Source organism: Leptonychotes weddellii, chromosome 1, assembly GCF_054177405.1.
Source record: "Leptonychotes weddellii isolate Sample4059 chromosome 1, ASM5417740v2, whole genome shotgun sequence".
Taxonomy (NCBI): domain Eukaryota; kingdom Metazoa; phylum Chordata; class Mammalia; order Carnivora; family Phocidae; genus Leptonychotes; species Leptonychotes weddellii.
In genome coordinates, this window is record NC_138369.1 from 32,977,269 (window position 1) to 32,999,645 (window position 22,377).

Genomic DNA, 22,377 nt, shown 5'->3' on the forward strand with positions numbered 1-22,377 from the left:
GAGGATATTCTTAATTTTATTATTTTGTATTGAAATGTGTAAATATTTTAGCCCAAATATCTTCTCAGATCATCTTTTTAGCTCCATTCTGAGTACCTTTCTTTGACAAATGTTTCTACAAAACAAAGCTCATTAAATAAACAAATTTGCTTTATGATTCCTTGCACTGCTTGGTCAAATACAGATACTGCAAAATTGCAGCCATATCAATTTCATTTTATTTCTATACAGAACTCACATTATTTGGTTTAAATTAAAAGCTCCATCTCCTACTGGTAAAATACTACACAGCAGGGTTAAAGAATTTCAAAACTAAAACTTATTCACTCTTTGAGCATCATTATTTAATCTGTTCAGTTATTCCCTTGCCTTTGCAGGCATAAAAATTACAATGTTGTTCTATTTGCAATCTTCCCCCCCATATCTGTAATTTGCTAATAGTCTCCAAAACATGTGTGTGTACACTTCATTCTTTGAGTTATTAATATTCCCAAACAAAATGATTTTAAACAAAATGCAACCAAAAATTAGAGCACTCATTTACAAAAGTGTAATACCACAATGGAACACTTACACTGATTTACAAAATAGTTTCTCGAAGTCTCTATGTAAAGTATTTATATACGTTGGAGCCAGTGTCTATGGCTTCTATCCAAGAGACAAATATTTCAATTTGGACACAGTTATGAAATAGATGTTCACCACAATCACTTCCAAGTTCGTATTTGTTCCACAGGTTTCCTTACCTAGTAAAAATAGTTTTTAACCCCAATAAGTTCTCCACCAGAATCCATATTTATATTGCTGTAAAAACAAATTTATCTTTAAGATTAAACTTTTCAAAGAACTTATAATGTCATCTATAACAATGTTAGATGTTTTACCTTCAACAGAATGAAATTCTGAGAGCTCTATTTTGATTCAGTTGGAGGAGGGGGAAAAAAAATCAAACACTGGAATTAGCTTAACTGATTTTCTATGTGAAGCATCCAATGATACGGATGTGAAACTAGTACCATTCACTATCCATAAAGGAGTTCTGTTAGCAGCGCAACAGTATTAATAGTTATCAATTCACTTTTTATCTGTGCTAAAGAAAACCTGGACGCCAACATGAGTGATGTTAATGTAGAAAAACAGTCCTTTGATCTAAATGAAAAGTCATGCTTCATGGAGTAAAATATAAAAGCACACTCTGCAGCTGTGTATGGGCAAAGCTTCTTAAAATAAGTACTAACTTTGAAAAAGATGCAAATGGATTTCCTGATTTTTCGAAGTTCAGTGCTTTTACTATGACCCCCCATGGATGGTAAACATCAAAAAAACATTATGGAAGTAATGTTCCTGGCTCACGTTCTTCAAAATAGGGAAAAAAAGACATGTAATATTTCATTGAAGTAGTTCTCATTTTTTAAAGCTCATTTTTGCCAACAGTATTTATTACAAAATACTTTTTAAACTTTACCAAATACTAAAAATATAGATTTATGTCTTTTAATGCATTAAAAAAAAAAACAAAAACATAAAACCTACCATAGCAAGGACATTCAGACTACTTCCCTACACTCTGAAGCATGACTGGCCAGACTCTATTTCCCATCTATTTTATGTAAACTAACCTGAAATGTCCCATGCTTCCCCTGACCTCCAACAACCAGATGGCAGTATTGACTCCTAGCCACTCACCCAGAGCACACATTCCTTGAAACAGAGGTGCTAATGATGGTGTGCCTGCCAAGGGTTAGGAGAAAAGAAAGGGACTGTTGTTCATCATCTTTTAGAGGTCACTATGCTACACATCTCATACGTGACAAGGTAAGACCACGGAGAGGTAGAAAGAGCATATAAAGTGAAGGTCTACTTAAAATAACAAAAAATAAAATAATAAAAAATAATAATACTTATAAAATGAAAAATCTGAGACAAATGCTAAGCTAGACAGGATTCTTGACAGGATTGTCCCAGACAAACTAAGATAAACAGCCACCATGTTACTTCCCACAGCATCTCCATTAGATGGCTCCATGATCATCACCATCTTCAGATGAGAACATGATGCCTTGCAGCTGTACAGTGACCTGTCCAAGGCCACAAGCCTTTTCATTGGTGAGACCTAATACCAGAGTCCAAGCTATGCAGCCCAACACATAACTGCTATATAATATTGCTTTTCTGTGAAACAACAGACAGCACAGAAACAAGCCTTCACTTACATTAAAATTGAGTGTACACTAAAATATTTTAAATCAATATGTATAAGTATTGTTCAATAAATAATCCTGGAATTGTAAGTTATTTATATTTTTAACAATCAAAACAAATCCTTGCCTCACCCCATACACTGAAACAAAATTAAGACAGATTGAGAATTTTTTTTTTAAGAAGAGAAAAAGGAAAAAGAAGAGGAGGAGGGAGAGAATGAAAACAGTGTAAAGTAACTGTAAGGGAAAAAATGTTTTGGGTAGAAAGTAAGTATCAGAGATACTGAAAAGGCATAATGAAAATATGGAGAACATAGAGATGGGGTAATTACCCCCCCCCCCAAAAAAACACTTTACTTACCACATTTAAAAGGAAAGGAAAAGAAAAATAAAGAAAAAAATGGAAATCCACATCAGAAAAAGATCCCTTATAAGCCAATATATTGACACATACAACCTATTTTTTTAACTGTATATAGTACAAACAGGAAAATCAAAAAAGTGCTACAAATAGCCAAAAACCAGAGGGTGTAGAAAATACAATTTCATTAGTTATGAAAGAACAGCATATTACCAGAATTCTATTCCATCTTTCACCTAGAAAACCATCAGTAATAAAAAGAGAAGAGGGTTAGTTTATTCAGTGTTTGCCCTGGTGCAATGAAGTGGAAACCGCCACAGCCTCTTACAGAAAACCAATCGGTGACCCAGCCAAGAGAATGTCAGTGTTCAACATTATTTGTTCCAAAAAATCCACTTACAGAATTTGTCCTAAGGAAATAATGAGAGATGCAAATAAATTCATATACTAGAATGTTCACTGCACCATTATGTATAATACCAAAAGACTGGAAACAATGTAAATATCCAACAAAAAGAGAATGGTTAAGGAAATGATGGTACACTATAAATAGAATGGATTGTAGCAATCCTTAAAAAATCATGCTTACAGAGAATAATGATACAAAAAGCATTCATGATATAATGCTAAATGAAAACCAGCAGGAAATGAAACTGTTTCATCTCACCTGCCTATAAATGTGGGAAAATTGAGATTTAAATACACTAAAGACATTAATGTAACTCTTGGGGTAACTCCTGGGTGGCTCAGTCAGTTAAGCTGTCATCTCTTGATTTCAGCTCAGGTCATGATCTCAGGGTCTTGGGATCAAGCCCTGCGCGTCAGGCTCCTCGCTCACCAGGGAGTCTGCTTGAGGATTCTCTCTCTCTCTCTCTCCCTCCCTCCTTCTGCCCTCCCCACTTGTGTGCACTCTCTCTTTCTAAAACAAATAAATCTTTTTAAAAAATTAATATAATTCTTCTCTTACAGCTGGGGTATATACTAGAAGTTTCAGGAAGTCACTATGATTTTATCAACTAATGATTTAGAATATCATTCTCAAAGTTGGGCATATCACAAAAGTATCCTTTTGAACAAGTAATGGGGCAATTACTAGCTTACTACATAGACGAGGGTGGAAAAACTGAAAATAGTTATGAGGTGTGTTTGGGGAAAAAAAATAACTAAGTGTTAGCTTGCCTCCATATTATCTTCCACCTCTCCAATGGTCAACTTAAAACTTTCCCTGAAAAAATATCTAATTATTGTAAGAAAGTAAAAAGTCTGCTATGTCCCCAAATCATTGCACACAGCACAAAATATTGACCCTGCTCCCATGGTTCTTAAAGCTGTTTTTATAAAATTATGAGCCAAAAGCTATAAAAAATAAAAGAAATGATTTTGCTTGTCTCACTCTGCTGTGAGGCACACAATAGGGAGGTAGCTCTGAGGCTGACCAGTCACATTCAACCTCCATCCCACCTCCACAGAAGAGGGAGAAGGAAAGGAAGTGCCAAGCCACTGGGAATTTCAATGGCCTCTTTCTTTCTGCTCTTTAAGTTCTTTATTCATACAATAAAAGGTACAGATAATCAAGATCCCTTCAATTTTATATGCAATGTTGGCAAAGAATGGCTTTGCCCATGCTATTCCCTTAGCCTGAAATGTCTGCTTCCCACACCCAGAGTCTCCTTGGAAACCTCTCTTTCTTTAAGGCAAAGCAAGCTTGGTGCTGCCAAATGAATCCGCAACCTCCATTCCCATATTCCTCCTGAAGGGAAGCTTCATCTGCCTCAGGCACACACCCTTCTCCCACAGGACCCAGGAGCCTCAGGGAAAGCTGGCCCTACCTACCCCAAGAGCTGGGCCTGAATGAAGATCATGATTGGTTTAGAAATCCAGGCGAAGCCAATCAAGGCATGACCCGTATCTGATCATGGGAATGGGCAGTTCAGGCTAAGACAGCAGAGTCCTGCCAAGTGTGCAGGGGAGCTCCTGACAAGGCAGTTTCTCACTCTTAAAGGATGGCAACTGGACCAGATGGCCTCTCTTCCTCTGGATACTGTGGCAGTCAGGAACTGCTGCTGTCATCTTGCCTCCAAGGCAAGGATGGGGAATAACTGAGAACCCAATCAGTGGATTCAAGTTATGCCCAAAGTCCACCCTACAGCTGAACTTCCAATTAAATCAGTTCAAGCATTCCCGTACTGTTTAAAGATTTCTATAATGGGCGAATAAAACCTTCCTAGCTAGTGGAATGAACAACTGCTGGTTTTACCTGGCAAACATCATTTCTTATTCTTCTATAAATAGAACTTTGATTTTCCCTTTGGGTATCATGCCTTGCCCATTCTCTTGCCCATTCCCAGTTCCTGTAGTCTAACTGGGACTGACCCCTCCCCACTCTAACCTCCAGGGAAGGAAATGAAGTGTGAACCAGTGTTCTAATTGGTTGTAAGGCTGTTACATTAACCTGCTGAGCCAATGAGAAAGTTATGAAAGCCTCCTGCTAGAACTACAGTCAAAGAAAAACTCCTGTTCTGTTGGACATGCTTCTGCCAGTAGCTATCCTCTCACAAGAAGAAATGAGATGGTTAAGAATGAAGGAGTCCATGAGAGAGTAAGGACAAAAGAAAGAAAGAGGCATCCAGCCCTCTGACAACACTGTTTTAGCACCTGGATCCATCTGTACCTGAAGCTGACCAGCACCAGACTTTTCAGTTATATGAGCCACTAAGTAATCTTCTGTTTCTTAAAGTTTGAGATAGGTTTCTGCTCTAAGTACTCCCATTAAACCTTGTCACCACATGGCCACTCTCACTGTGCATTGTGACTATGTGTTCAACTCCCCACCAAAAAGTGAGCTTATGCAATAAAGACCATGTTTTTCATCCTTATAACTTCCATACCTAGAGAAGAACCAGGCCCATAACACCAGGTATGGAACTTGAACCAAGTCATTAAAACACACCAAGGTTCAGTTTCCTAATTTTAAAAAACAAGACAGTTAAAAACAAAGACAGATAATAACAAATGTTAGGGAAGATGTGGAGAAATTACAACCCTCATACATTGCCAGTGGTAATGTAAAATGGTGTGGCGACTTTGAAAAACAGTTTGGCAGTTCCTCAAAAGGTTAAACAAAGAAGGTACCATATCACACAGCAATTCCAAACCTAGGTATATACTCAAGAGAACTAAAAACATACGTCAACACAGTAACTTGTATGTGAATGCTCACAGTAATCTTAATCCTCAAAGCAAAAAGTCAGGGACACCGAGCTGGCTCAGCTAGTAAAGCATGTGACTCTTGATCTCAGGGTCATGAGTTCAATCCCCACGTTGGGGGCAGAGTTCACTTAGAAATAAAAAAATAAAGTGATAAAATAAATTAAAAAATAAAAAAAGTCAAATAAGTCAAGTGTTCATCAATGGATGAATGAATAAACAAAATGTGGTACATCTATACAATGGAATATTATTTGGCCATAAAAAGTATTACACACTGATTCATGCTACAACATGGATAAATCTCAAGAAACGTTATGCTGAGTGAAAGAAGCCAGAAACAAAAGGCCACATATTGTATAATTCTAGTGCTATGAAATGTCCAGAATAGACAAATCTATAGGAAAAAAAAAAATAGTAGTTGCTAGTGCTTAGGGGGTTAGGATGAAATGGGCAGGGCAGGGGGGGTAATGTTAAAGAGTATCCCATTTCTTTTGTGAGTGGTGAAAATGTTCTACAATTGATTGTCGGGTCATGGCTATACAACTGTGTAAATATACTAAAAATCACAAGTGAGTATACTATAAATCGGTGAATTTATGTATATGAATTCTATTTCAAGAAAGCTGTTACCAAAAAAAAAAAAAAACAAAACACCAAGCCAGATGAACCACACGACAGCCAAGGACCCTTGCCACCATGACCTGCTTGGATTCTCTCCACTATTTCATATAGAAGAGGGAAGATCTAGCTATGTGATTCTGGGCAGGTTCTTAATCTCTCTGTTGCTCAGTTTTCTCATCTATAAAATGGAGATGAAAGTACCTTCTTCATAAGGTTGTTGTGAGGATGGAATGAATTATGCATAGAAAGCATTAACAGCAATGCTCTAGTGAGTCTTGAGCTGGCATTTGCTAACTAGCCCCTTCCATGTGGTTCCATATACATTCACTGCAAATCATATTCTATTCTATGCAAGTCATCATCTTCCAGCACCAATATATGCCCTGGGAAGTATTTCCATCCACCATCCCGCTAACTTAGGCAATCACGAAGATGTATTCCACTTCGGTTTCATTTTTTATTTCTCCTGGGGGTATCGAGAAAGAAACAATGAAAATACAAGTAAGTTATGGCAAGTAGCAAGTAAATGTTTTCCATCTTCCACTGGCAAAGCCAAGGCCTGATACCCAACTGCTACAAACTACTTCCATGTGTCTCCGTCCTAGACAGAGGAAAAAGGGCCAAATGTTCAGGCCTGATGATGGAAGTTTGGGTTTCAAACCAAGGCTCTCCAACCAAGTCTCAGTTTCGGGTGTCTGCCCCCAGGCTGTCAGGAAATGGAAGGATGTGAAGGAGTTCTATGTGAGTCCTCTCAATGGCTGTTTCTGCCTGGATGGGAAAGGGGTAACAATAATCATTAGGGGCACAATCAGGGCAAACCACAGCAGCTCCTATGATTCACTGAGGGCTCCCCATGTTCTCAACTCTCTGCCCTGTTCTAAGTGAATTACATGCATTAACTTACCTAATTCTCACCATCAGCCTTATATGATAGGTACCACCATACCATTTTATGGGTAAGAAAACTGAACCACACAAATGTTTAATAACTCGTCCGGAGTCACATGGCTCATAAGTGGCAAGGCTGGGGATTTGAACCAAACTGTCTGAAATCAGTATCCACTACACTATGTGTTAAATTCTTGACTAGGCACCATGAAACCACTGCCTCCAGGCATTAGAATAATAGGGACTAATATTATCTACCTTTTATCAAAGGTTTAAGATATGCCAGACATTGGGCGTTACAAGAATTATCATCAAAACCACCCTAACAGGTTCATATTACTATCATCAAACCATTTTACAGAAGAGCAAACTGCGACCAAGAAATCCATACCCAAGATAACCCAAACACTAAGAGACCACACTAAGACTTGATCTTGCTCTTTCTGGTTCAGAGACCATGCATGTCAGTAAAGGAATAATTTGGTTTTTCTATAGCTAGAGCTGGGTCTTCAGTTTTCTTCAAACAGGAAGGAGAAGAATGACTTATGGGCCCCAAGACATGCAATCTGGACCTTCTGGACACATTCCTTTGTCTTTTATTTCTCCTTCTTTTATTTGGTATTGCCTCCACCCAAGTCATTCCCTCACCCCCCCCCCCCCATCACATCCCTCCCTGTAGGAGCAATGGGGAAAGAAGAACTGTGCCTCTGGCAAGTGAGTTTTTCTGGAAAACATGGGATGTGAGTGGAGTGAGGTTGGGGAGATTAATGACAGAGCCAGAGCTTGGGGCACCTGGCTAGCTCAGCTGGAAGAACATATGACTCTTGATCTCATGGTCGTGAGTTCAAACCCCACGTAGGTGTGGAGCCTACTTAACTTAAAAAAAAAAAAAAAAAAAAAGAGGGCGGAGGAGGAACCAGGTTGGTCATGCAAAATGAAGTGGGACCAAACCAGGAAGGAATGAGCATGGCTCTGTGTGACTGTGTCCATCCAGAGAATGGCTAACAACAATCAACCTAAACAAGAAAAAAACAGATTTCCAGCCAAGTGAGGACGCAGGGAGACTATAAAGGCTCTGGCTGCTCCATGGGGCTAGACAAATTATTTGAGATGCTCAGGTAACTAACTACATGGTCTACTTCCGCTTCAATGAAGAAGTACATATAGAGTGGCTCCTGCAGGATGGGGGGCCATGCTGGGAAAGTTATATCCAATCTCATGCATGTTTGCGGGCTCAGTACATGCAAAAACAAGGATTCAGCCAAGGACAGAGAGAGACTTCCCCTGCTATACTGGCAAGACAATCTTGGTCTCTCCCTAAACCCTCTAGGACAAAGAACCACATTAAGCCTGAAAGACAACTTTTAGATAGAACCAATGGGCTATCCAAATATTTGAACATTTGGCAAACTTCGTATTCTAGCCACAGGTCTTCAATTTTCACATTGTTCTACATGTCAGAATGTGGGGCAATATGTAATATATTCTGAAACCCAGAGTAGACTCTTGAACTCCAGAGACATGGTACCCACTCACATATTAAAGATACCTTCCAGGGGCACCTGGGTGACTCCATCAGTTGAGCATCCGGCTCCTGGTTTGGGCTCAGGTTGTGATCTCGGGGATCGGGAGATCGAGCCCCGCATCTGGCTCTGCGCTCAGCACAGAGTCCACTTGTCCCTCTCCCTCTGCTCCTACACCGCCCCCCCGCCCCCGGTCGAGCTCTCTCTCTCTCTCAAAATAAAATAAGTAAATAAAATCTTAAAGATACCTTCCCTGCACACAAAAGGTGCAACCTTAAAGATAACGTGAAATGCCAACGGACAAAACAGCATCGGCAATCCCGTGCTTCTGGGCAAGGGAAGCTGTGCTTTAACACTGTCTCTAAGAATGAGGGCTCTCCTCTCTCTCCTCCTTCCTCAGGAGCCGGGCAAGTTAGTGCCAAGCTGCTGTATGACTTCACTCTCTGCAATCCGCATGGCACGTGGAATACCCACAGCACGCCAGATTATCAGTAAGGTGATAACACTTGTATATTATACCTGCTTGGCACGATTTGAATGAGGCTCCCTCGGGCTGCCTAGGGTTTCATTTCCTGTTATCTGCACCTGCACCAATTTCAGAAGCAAATAAAAACACCCCACAAAACCATATTTTAGGAGCTTATTCAAAAGTCAAGAGACAAAACCAATGCCATCAACACAAACCCCAAAACACAACAACAAGGTAATTAACCTGACGTTCCAACTCACTCCATGTCTGGGAGGTACGCCTCCTTCCGGTTTTTTAGTGATCTTTGCCAAGTTCGCATCTTTTATCCCTTTTAGCTATTTAATATGACTTTTAACCAATACCGATAGAATAATCATAATCCTAAGATTACATAAGAACTAACATGTATAAAGGTCCTTCCTATATTGGCCAGGGACCACGCATCACCTTCTGTGGGGATTCTCACATTCAATCCACATAACAAATGAAGTACTATCATTATGTCCTTTTACACACACACCTATACACACATACACAGTTAAGAAAAATGAAGGTAAATTAGAAAGGTTAACAGGCTTTAAGTCACTCAAAGAGTGTTAAAAAGCCTCTTTAAACCCAAGTTTGCAGAATGCCAGAATCCCTGCTCTTAACCAAGCCACCAAGTGACAGACATCCATGACTGCACTGGATCAGAACCTGGGGGTGCCCTGCACTGCTGCCACACACCTAGATGGTGTCCTCAGCTTTAATGAAACTCTTTATCACCAGAGTTAACTGGCTTTTGTGGAGTTTTAATTTACATGTGGGAATCTATATTTCAATAAATGGGTAAACAGTCCTTTTGGCATGTTATTAGTTCTGTGTCACTTGGGGAGGATGAAGACTGAAAAGAAATCAAATGATCCAACAAGGGGTTAGGCGCTGTGGACACCAATGTCTCGGTCACTCTGTCCCTGTCAGAGCATCAGGGGAGAAGAAAGGATGAGAAATGACAGCTTTATGAACTTCACACTGCCACTGCACATTCCTTAAAGGGCAGCTTTCCCTGGAGAAGCCAAGAAGAACCCAAGCATCAAAGCAATTCCCTATCAGTACTTTTTTAGAAGGAAATGATTACAATATTTTACTTTGGTTGCTACCAATTCATTGCATACAATTCACTGTGTAAAAGAGTCTTCATCAAATACACATATTTGGTGGGGGAGGGGAAGCTAAACAGACTCCTAATAAGAAACTCAAATCAAGAATTGCTCAAGACGACACCTGCCTTCTGGCCTAATGGAAAGATCCATCTGTCAGGTCTTAATGAAGTACTCAGACTAGAAAGGAAAGGCGGCCGCTTCTACTTGGTGTACCACCTAGTATAGTGCTGGTAGTCAAAATGTAACTGAAAGCCGTGTTTGTTACACAAATGGTAACTATGTGTACAGATGAGTCATTTGCTTCTGGGCGGCCACATATTTAGTAAACAAAAGGTGGAACTAGATGAATCTCATGGGTTTGTTGACAAAGATCTCTGTGAATAACGACATTTGGACGTCTAAATGATGTTGTATCGGAACACCTGAGAATGTCCAAAAATAAGCTGGGGGGAGGTGGGGAAGAAGGCCATCAGGAAGTCATGCCTCCTGGCCTGGCAGCAGCGTGGAGTCAGTAAATGAACAAAGGAGCAAAGAGGTAAACAAATGAGGAATAGATAAACAGGTGAATGAGTGAACATGTAAGTAAATGTATCCAGGCGTTCCTTCCCTGATGGCCACTGAAGTAACTAAATTCTCTATTTTATATAATTGCTAACAAATATGCAGGTACATGAATACCCATGGCCCCTCCATAGCCACGATGGAGACAGTTATAAACTCTGATCAATTCATTCCATATACACTCAGCCCAGATGTAGCTAAGTGGATGGGAGACAGCACACCTAACATGGGCCCTCATCACCGCGGGCAGCTCCCGTTAGCAGATGTGTGGTCTCTCTTCCCAACCTGCTGAGTGCACAGCCAGTTCATTCTCCAAGTGCCCTGCCAGGGGAGGGAAATAGAGACACTGAAAGCCGTGCATGGATCACAAGTTAATAACTGGTTTGCAAATGGTGAGCCATCCTGAGCAGCTCTCCTGTTCCCCTAGGAACTAAACACCAGACACCCAGCCAGGGAAAAATAATACAGACTACGTAAACACGTTCAAATCCCAAACAGGACTATATAAAACACTTGTGTAGTCTAACGTTTGACCCAACTATAGTATCATTTCCAGTCCCTGTAGTGGAAGATTAAGGTGGTTGCAAAAAGCCAATTTCAATGGGCAATCTGGTAAATAGCTGGACAGGAATGCTCTGGTGTTCACAGCCTGACAGTGTCTGAGGGAGCACAGCCCAACAGAGGATCACGCATTGACTGGAACTTATCTTCCCTCCTTTCCTCATTCGGTAGCAGACCTGCAGGGGGACGTGGGGGTGGGGGTGAGTTGATGCTCTTCTCTGTGGAAAAAGCACCACCAGGTCTTCAACTGATCCTGAAAGAGTCTCTTCTTGAAGGCGGTGGGCAGACACTGGTGCCGACCTGCTTCCAGCCATCTTGAGCTTCCTGAAAAGCCCATGGAGACATGAAAAGTACCTCCTCCAGTCTTGCCTCAGGGATGCTCCTAATAGACTCATCACACCCCTCCCCAGAAAGCACACACACACCTTCTCTCTGGGCTTCTTTCAGGCCAAAACATCACCGCCAAACACTCAGAGTGCCCCCAAAACTGTGGCATGCCATCATGTCACGAAGAACTACCCCGCAGGATGAAGGGGCAGGGAGAGAAGAGGCTGCGGGAGAAACACGTGGGGAGAGGTGGACGAAGCAAGAAAGCATGGGAGAGAGGTTGCTGGGTCCTCCCAACTTCACGCCATCACACATTCTAAAGAGAAAGGAGAGCTCGAACTTCCAAGATCTTGTTCTCATAACACAAAATCCAGTAATAGGACTCATTCCTGTTAATAATAAACAGTCACCAAAAATCAAGTGTTTATGTCAAGCCAAAAGCTCTTTGTTAAGAGCTTTGCATACATTTGCTCATTTACGCCTCTCATCAATCTGAACACCAGCCCTTATCACTGCCACTAAGATGAACTGCCTCAAGGACTCAGCCACTTGCTTGGGATGCCGAAGCTACCAAAGGGCTGAGAATCAGTGCGTACTTCTGGAGACCAAAAACTACCCAGCCCAAGGAGAAACATTCCAGAATCATCCAATTACGTTACCATTCTAAAACTTGGTACTATTACTACAAAGAAAAAAAAAATTCATTATTTTCTTCAAACACTGTTCGACTTGAACCACTTTACAGAAGCTCACCTTCATCAACGAGAGTGTCCCGACTGCCTAGTGCAGAGGGAGAACATCCCAGAAGATAATTTTGCTTTTCCTGCAGCTTGGGCCAACCATGGCTCTGTGACATGGGGCCTCATGAGCTTATAATTCCTGAAAGCAAGAAACCAACCAGAGCCCCTCGAGATAAAACTGCTTGTTTAATAATTAAGAGTTTGGGATAAAAGGAGGAAAACAGCAGAAGCTCTTTTCTGAGGCTGCCTTCAGATTCTGGGTCCAGCAGGGCTCTTACAGAATGAAGCCAAGGGCAGGTGACAATGAAGAACAGGGAAGGTGACAGAGACAGAAGGTACAGGCAAGATCCTGGAAAAGGGGTTAGAGAAGAATAAAAGAGCAAGCATGACCAGGATTAGTTTCCCTCACAGGACCCTGCAAAATGCCTGCAGAGAACACCAACTCCAGAAGATGGCCAGTATTTTACACTCAGCAGCTCTTACAGCCCAAGGAGAGGAATGTGCTTTCAAACCTGAGGCCCCTGAAACGAATATTACACTATATGTTAACTAACTGGAATTTAAGAACTTGAAACTAAATAAAAACAAAAACCTGAGCCCAATCTGGATTCAGTAATGGAGAGGAAGTCAAGATCGCGGAGTGCGAGTGGCAAGGGAGGGCCTCAGCCAGTCATGCCTGTCCCAGCCTGGTCTTCCTGTTTTGCAGGGGAGGAAATCTTGGTGCAAGAAGCAAAGCCCTGCAAGACAGTTTATAAACCCCAAGCAGGGCCAGCTTCACGGGTGTGTGACAAGTGCAGCCACATAGGGCCCCGTGCTCGGGGGGGGGGGCGGCTAAACTTGGTTTAATGCTCTGCTATCACCCTCCAAAAACTCTTAGTATTTAACAAGGAACCCCACATTTCAATTTTGTACTGGGCCCCAACAAATTGTACAGCTGGTCCACCCCCACTTTTTTGTTTGTTCTTTGATTTTGCAAAAGTCTCATAAGACAGAGTTTACTTTGATTTTTTTTTTTTTTTAAATAGATAACTTGTTTCATGGGCTATTTACACTGTATGTGACCTCCTGGCTGGGATGTCCTAGATTCTCAAAAATTGATATTTAATGCACAGTTCAGGCATTTCTTCATGTCACACCCAATACATGATCCAACCTGCAAGGCAAAATATGCTCAGTATGATTGTCAGAACCCATGGAAAAGACACAGATGTCACTACGGGGTTTAATGGAGGGATGACAGAACAGGATACGTTCTGACCTCAAGCGGTTGTAAAAATCTAAACCACTCAGCTAAAACTCAGTTCCTGATCCTTGACCTAGCCTCTTTTATCCACAATAAAATGTACTCCTCCCAAACATACAGACACACAGCAGTATATTAGCACCCAGGTGTAATACAGGTATCCAAAGAAAAACCTTGTGACTCCTTGGTCCCATGCATGTTACAAACATCAGAGAGACAATGTGGTCCTTATGGTGCTATCCTCAAAAAGGGTTTTTTTGGTTTTTTTTTTTTTTTTTGCAGGGGAAGAAAATAGACATGCATATACTTGAAGAGCAAGTAGTTACTAACAATTGTATAGAGACTGATACAGAAAAAATGCTCTTAATACAGAGAAGAATAAATGCATGTAAATAAACATATAAAGTATTATCTGTAATTCTGGTTTTTAAAATACAGACATATAGGAACACACCTGCTTAGATATATGCAATCACATATACATAAATGTGTCAATATAGATATGGATGGTATCGCGGGGAGCAAGGCTGGATTTGATCCTAGTGGCTATCTCCCTCAGGAAGAGTCAGCTCCCCTCTCTGAACGAGAACCTCCTGATGGACAAGGGGTGGCCTGGATCAGGTCATCACCGAGGACTCTATAGTTCTTACAGGATCCCACTCTGGGGATCAGGGTAGCCAAAAAGGTTCCCACACTAATACCCCATCTCAAAAGCAAATCGGCCCCTGCCTACTTCATTGTTCTCACAAGAAACGTTAATGTTCATTTGGCATGGGTAAAGTGGACAAACGACTGTATATATATTTTAAGATATGTATATGGATATCTTAAAACCCAGGAATTTTTTTTAAGACTGACTTTTTTAGCGCATTTTACGGTGTAGAGGGAAATTAAAGGGAAGGTACAGAGATTTCCCATTTCCCCTGGCCCCACTCACGCCCAGCCTCTCCCATTATCAACATCCCATACCAGAGTGGTACAGCTGTTACTACTGATGAATCTGCGATGACACGGCATGATCCCCCAAAGCCCACAGTTTACATTACAACATTATAGTTGACTCCTGATGCTGTACATTCTAGAAGTTTGGACAAATGTATCATGACATGCATCCACCATTATAGTATCATACAGAATATTTTCACTACCCTACAAATCCCCTGTGCTCTATTTATCTCTCTCTCCCCAACCCCTGGCAATCACTGATATATTTACTGTCTCCACAGTTTCACCTTTTGCAGAATGCCATATAGTTTGAGTCTTATGGTAAGTAGCCTCTTCAGATTGGCTTCTTTCACACCATGATATGCCCTTAAAATTCCTCCATGTTTTTTCATGGCTTGATAGCTCATTTCTTTTTTTTTTCTCCTAAGTAATCTCTGTGCCCAATGGGGGAGGAGGGTACTCAAACGCACAACCCCAAGATCGAGTCACAGATTCCACTGACTGAGGCAGCCCAGGTGTCCTCATTTCTTCTTAGTGCTGAATATTCCATTGTCTAGATGTACCATGGTTGTTATTTATCCATTCACATACTGAAGGACATCTAGGTTGTTTCCTAGTTCTGGCGATCATGAATAAAGCGGCTAGAAACATTTGTGTGCAGGTTTTTATTGGACATAAGTTTTCAACTGCTTTGGGTAAATACCAAGTAGGGCAATTGCTGGATCAATGGAAAAGAGTATGTTCAGTTTTATAAGAAACCACCAAACCATCTTCCAAAGTGGCTGTGACAATTATGCATTCCCACCAGCGATGTATTAAGACTTTAGTATTTTTTTTTAAACAGTATTTCTGAGGTATTCATCGTAAGATTCTCCCCGATGTGAGAACTAAGGATCTTTTACGGGGCACAACGGAAATTCAAGGGAAAGGTTCCATCCTCATTAAATCTCTTCTCAGCCTCTCAAACTCGGTGCATGGTCAGGCTCCTTGGGATTTTCCCATTCTGAAAGAGAAGCTGTTTGGTGAGCCAGGCTCTGTGACCACCCATGATCTGAATTACGCACAGGTGTTCAAAAATACAGAGGGATCCAGCATAATTAAGAGCATTAAACAATCATCTCAGCCCAAGGAGGCAGTTCTGAAGAAAAGAAGAACAGAGTTTGGGCACCACTTTGGGAAATAAATTCCACAGCCTTTCACCAAGTTGAAATCTTGGCTTTGGACACACATAAAAATGAGCCTGGCCTGATCTGAGCTCCCAGTGGACATCTGCCAGATCACAAAAGTTGACCCAATTGGCCTGCCTCACCACAGAGAAGGCCACTGCTGGAAGAGCAGATGGTCTTGCTGGTAAGAGCCAACATGGATGGACAGGACGGCAGACAGGAAAATGGCAGAACACAGTCAGTCGGCGCAAGCCAGGGTGGGAGTCTGCTTTCAAGAGAACCATTTTGTCAACGCGTTTTTAAAAAATAACATCACAGCGGCCTTTGATCTGATTTCCTTCTTTTACTGACTTCAATCACTCTCTCTTTATGTCCTATAAACCACAGCTAATTATTCCTTGATTTTCTCTCCCATCACTTGGTACTGTTGTATGGTAGTAAACACCTGCTGAACTCTGTCCAGCAAGGCATGTCTTTGAGAGAGAACTGCTTTAGAAACCCCTTTGCAACAAAGACGACAGTGGCAATGTTTTTCCACAAGGTTTTAGGGACCTAGAAAAAGATGCTCAGTTACAAGTATTACTTCTCTTTAAATAAATCATCACCAAGTACAACTTTGTTATGAGAAACTCAAATTTTTTTTTTAAATTAAAGCCATTGTTTAATGGTAACACGGACTCTAATGGTCCCTGCTTAACACACCAGTCTGTTAAAAAGAGCGTTGTCCAAATATTCCCCCTTTGTTATATTTTTCCTCCATTCTTCGGGGAAACACTACCTTTAGACTCATTTTGTTTAACTTCTCTAGTCATTTATGCTATTTATTGAGTATCTGATATTCCTAATAAAACGTCAGTACAAATATCCAAGTTGTCTAGGAGAAAAGAAAAACTTTTTCCAACCTTCCCTGGCCAGTCAAGGTAAACATTTCTATGACCCAAGTCAGTTAGCTACATGGGCACAAACGCCTTTTATCTTTCCCCTGAAATTACAAAAGATTATCATTTTACTCAGCAATAAGCCTGACTAAATCGAAACTCTGTACACCAGAATTAAATATGTTCTATCTACTCAAAACGAACAGTGTATTATTTATCACTACTATTTAATGACAAAAAAACTGATAACACTCTCTGGTTATACCACTGATTTCATCTATTCGCGCATCATCGATTCCTGTGGTCATTAGCATAATCACAGAGCATCAACTCCGGCTTATGCAGCAAGTTTGATAACAGAGCTGAAAGTAGACACACACTATTTTAAAAACATGTTCCGATTTTCATCTGAGTATATCTTTATTTATATGGCTTTCTTACCATAAAGATGCCAGTCCTTTAAAATATGCAGAAATCACTTTCTACACTGAAGAACAAGGTGCTATATCATAACAAGGATACAGAAGTATAAAGCGCCTGTTAATTAAACATCGCTTTTTAACTTGCTACCCTGCATATGTAACTGCTAAGTTCTAAGCCAAGTCTTTAAATAAGAATGAGAAAATGGCTAGGCTCCTTCAGATGAATGCCTAGCCTGTTTTTTTTTTTCCTTAAATGTAAGAGATCAACCACTTGATATATACATATTTTTTTTTTTTAATCAAGTTCCCTGGTAAATGTTTGATTTTAAAGTCCTCCCTTCCCCCCTCCCCACCCCCCCCCAAAAAAAACACTGGCAAATGAACAAATTATGAAATTCGAGTCAGGACTGATAGTTTCACATTAATCCTCAATTTTCAATGTATAATACTGCAGAATGCGGCTGGGCTTCAAATGTAAAGAACTAGTCTCAAATATTCTTCAGCACTTCAAAAGGTTCAAGTGGGAAAATGAATCAACTACAGCTACATGTACCCACATGGATGAATTTTACGAACTCTACTGAACAAAAAAAAAAAAAAAAGGCAAGTTACTAAAGATTGCATACAGTAGTATACCATCAATATGAACCTGAAGATGCACAAGAAAAGCCTATATTTTGGGGAATACATGCATATGTATTAAAAGCATAAAGAAATCCAGGGGATGAAAAACAGCCAGCTAAGAGCAGAGGTCACCTTCAGGGGACAGGGACAGAGGTAAGATGAGGGGCGATATACCAAGGGCCTCTTCAACCTGGATCAGAAATGTGTCCTCTCTGAAGTTGAGCTGCAGGTCTGTGGGTGCTCACCGAATTATTCTTTGAATTAAACCTTTTTGGTGTCGTACACAGTCTTAATAGAACGGCTTTGTAAATATCCACCAGATTTCTCTCACAGAAGTTATTCTCAACTCAAAGATCAAAGTGCTTGAGGCCAGACATCACATTTTATTCAACACCTGGGGCACTTGCTACAATCCTAAGCACTGCATCCCAATATAAAACCCGTGTTCAGTGTTTTCAAAAGTGCTTTATTACTACTACCTTAAAGAAGTCTTCTACCTCAGTACTCTGTGACGGGAAAGTCACCTCTAAGGCAGAGATGATCTCTCTAGTTAGTAAAAGGGACTGTCCTGCTTCCTAACAGAAACATACAAAAACAAACATAGAAATCAGATCTCTCTTTACGTGTCCTTTTAATTTTCAGTTGAAGTGAACATATGCACAGGAAGAATAAGCTAGAAACACACCTTGTGTATGATTTGGGGAAAAAAGGGTATAAGAGAAAAGTAAATTTTTGCCAGATGGGGAGTTTATCCCCCCCCCGCCCCATCCCATCCCCTTCCTGGCATATTTAAACCTTGTGCAGTAGTCGCCATAAGGACAGCGAGACAAAAGGGAGAAGCACCCCCAGTCAGCGGCAAGGAGGATGGCTTGCTCCTACAAGTAGAAGAATTTGTTGTAAGCTTACCCAAGTTACGACTGCGCATTTACTGTCAACATGCATCCTACTGCAACAAAAGCCATTATTTAGAAAATAACATGAACACATTTAAGCAGTTGAACCCTTCCTAAACCCAGAGAAGGCATGCAAAACAGCAGGTCTGCAACAACATGCCTGATGCAGGCCATAAAAGAAAACCCGAAACTGAACAATTTTCTTTTTTAATAGACTAGCTTCTCCAAAATTATTTACAGTTGCACGTAACAGATGCCCCACCCCCACCTTTTCAAGGTCCAGCCAGCTTCTTTCCAAGCAATTAAATGCAGCAAACTTTCTATTAGAAAATTTCTATAATACATCACTAAAAAGGGTCTGTCATTGATTCCCTAATGATAAATCAGTTAATTACTTAACCTTTCTTAATGAAATGATTAACATTCTCTCAACAAACAAGGAGGAGTGATTTAACATCATGCTGTAGATTTCATCAACCAGGGACAGTGGTAATACTATGCGTCCTCTTCCACGGCACCTTCTATTTTTTCAGTCAGTTCCATTTATCTTTTATGGAAACCCTTTACTCAAGGGTAGAGACAGCTAGTTTTAAAACTTGACCCATCAGCGATTTTTTTAAAAAGTACTTCAGGGTCCAAACAGCAATAAAAGAACTCTGTATTACAGGAATATCCCAAATGCCACCTGAACCCAGAGCCAAAGCAACTGTGAAGTTCTAAACATAAACACAATTGCCAGCTTTTTGGTATCTATTAAAATCAAGCCACACCCAAAGTCAAATGGAATTTTTTTTTTTTTTTAATTTAGGTGAGGGCATTTTAGATAAACACTTTACTGGGTAACTTCAAAAGGCACCATTACTAATACAGACCAAAAAAATGTCTGTACGACTTTTATTTAAGTAACACTTTTGATCTTAGTGGTTAGATCTTTAGCTGAAGCCCTGAATACTTAAACAAGCCTTCTTAGCATTTTATCTTCCTTTATCTCCTAATCTTGTAGGATGCATTCTTCTTAGAATTTTGCTTTATTTGTGTGGCATCGCTGCCTAAGCTATTTCCATCAATATCCCCGCAGACCCCATCACATGCAATGGTAGGGAACGTCCCAAGATGTTGTGCCAGCAGGGTTACTCTAATGAGTCAACAGTTCAGATTTTTAAATTAAGACGAAATACTCAGAAGAAAAAAAAAAATTTCAGAAAAGCCATTTGACACTTATTGGTAGCTACAACATGACAACGCCCACTGGAAACATAGATGCAAAAAGGGCATACGGTGAAAGGAAACGTCTGGTACTTGGTGAAAGTTACTGATGTTCCAGGTTGTTCCTACCACTCTGTGGAACTGTGACGCTCGGGTTCTGCCTCTATTTCTCTATGGATCTATGTTTCTTTTGGTGCCTGACTCAAAAGGGAGCCTGTGAGCCCTTCAGATTTCATGAGGTCCAAAGGGTGAAGTCAACCCTTTGGAGGAGCTGTAGGCTTTCGTCCAGCTCTGACAATTGTGGGGTCCAGGTCTCCCACTTTGGTGGGAATGAGAATCATGTGGGGAGCTTTTTCAAAACCAAAATGCTGGCCCCACCCCAGATATGGCACATCCAGGAGGAGCGCTACTATGTGTGTCAGGAACCAGAGCTCCGCTAGGATTCCAATACTCGTACATACTTAGAAAACCACCAGTTTTGATTCTTAGTGGAAACCCGAACTCATTAAAAATAACACAGGCCTCAAGATAAAACAAAAAAATTCATCAGTAAAATCCAAAAGAAGATAAAGATTTCAGTTCCAGGATCTCTAGCAGTATAAATCACTTGGTCCACAGTCCTCTGTTTAGCGAGCTTCAGAATTACCAGGGGAAGTTTGTTTAAAATGCATTCTCTCATCAGTCAGCAAAACTCCCGACGCAAGAACCTGTATTTTAATAAAACTCCCCGGCACATGGACAAACACGCACGATGATCTGGAAGCAGGTGAGCCAAGTCCCCCTTTGAAACATGTTGAATTAGGACCAACCGCAACTTCCTTCCACTTCACACGGGAGCATCTGTGTTGCATCTCTGTGCTCACCTGTCCGCAGGAGAGGAGGCTGCCAACACCTCCGATCAGGCGTCGCCAACTCCGGGCTCTGGGACAGGAGAAACACAGGCAAAACACATACCACATCCTCCCCCGCAAGAGCTGCGGTCAATGTCGGGAGAGCAACAAGAACACCTTAAAGATGTTCCGAGTAAGAACACAGCACCTGTGCCATTAGGTCCCTAGGCTCGAAGAACACACCTTAAAATACCACCCCTAATTCACAGACAGGAAACCTGGAGCAGAGAAAACGCACATTATGACTCAAATGCAGAGCTGGAAGGGAGAGAGAAGAAACCTCAGGAATTCCATTTTTGAGTCCGATGCTAGAAATATTATTCAGGGTCCTAGTAAATAAAGCTATCACAGTTTCAGCTAAAATCAAGTAATCTAGGAAAATGTAGATGTCCACCTGACTTACAACTGAGAAATAAACATGTATCCAAATATAAAAATCAGGAGAAAAACCGTTGTCCCATCCTAAGTAAATCTATTCTACTTAATTTAAACACGAACCTAATAATGTCATGCTTATACCCATTTTTCCCCTCAGCAAATTGTCCCACAACACACTAACCTCTGATATCTACAAACTGTTGAAACAGAACAGAATGACATGAATTGTCTAGTCAGTGATCCCTTCATTTCAGCTGCTCGTCTGAATTAGCAGCAGTTGGAGGAAATATACCCATCAGAGTGCTCCTAAGGAGAGAGAACTAAATAGTACACAAAACACTTGAACACAATTTTGTATGTATTCATGTTCCTTTTAAAAAAAAAAAAAACTATTTTATTAAAAATGTGATTTGGAAAGAAAGTGCAATTAGCTTTGCACAGGCACTGCCGAGATGTTCCCGAACACACCAGACATATGTAAATATTTCGTGATATCAGTTCCATTTGAGTAGACCTGTCAAGATATTTACAGGGCTTGACAGTACTTCTGTCTTTAATTAAATTTTTGCCTAGATACTTTAATGTAATTTAAATAGATTATTAGTTGTCAGGATCTAATATAAATTTTGTTTACGATTTAGTTACTTTAAGTACTCAGATTGAAGAAACTAATTTAACCCCATGACTGAGCAGCTTTAAGCATCAAGAGAAGACCACTAAAAAGTCCCCACTGCCCTTTGCACTATCCCAGTAATCTTGAATTACAACTTAATTGCTAGTATCAAGGCACTAAATTGAGCCCCCTCCCCCACCTTTTTTAAACAACACAGCTGGTGGAGAGCCTTCAGGAAAAAAACCATCTAAGCTTGCTCAGGTGCCAGGGTCTTTCTCTTAGGCAGTTCTCTCTCCCAGGGGCTGGCTAGGTAGGAAATGTTCTTCTCACTTTAAATCCCGTAAAATAACTACCAAACAAACACCTGTTGTGCACAAGGCAGGACATATATTAAAAACTGCCCTCAGGGGATTTCAAAAAGAAAAACAAGCCTTGCAGAGACATCCACAGCTAATTTGGTCAACAGATCTCCTGACTGGGTACAAGAGCACGAGGGAAAGGATACAGCTCCTGGC

The 22,377-nt window shown here is 40.7% G+C and overlaps 1 protein-coding gene across 3 annotated transcripts in view; it reads right to left on the reverse strand.

Annotated features, from left to right (window-relative positions):
• EIF4E3 (eukaryotic translation initiation factor 4E family member 3) overlaps nucleotides 1–22,377 on the reverse strand; it is a 485,705-nt gene that overhangs the window by 321,330 nt on the left and 141,998 nt on the right. Inside the window, exon 8 of one of the 3 annotated variants that reach the window (XM_081820769.1) lies at nucleotides 814–15,795. The exons of 1 other annotated variant lie outside the window; for it this stretch is intronic. The gene's annotated coding sequence lies outside the window, so the exon portion shown is untranslated. Of the gene's footprint in view, nucleotides 1–813; nucleotides 15,796–17,616; nucleotides 20,903–22,377 lie in introns of those variants that run through there. One more of the 3 variants, XM_081820761.1, reaches the window with a different exon arrangement.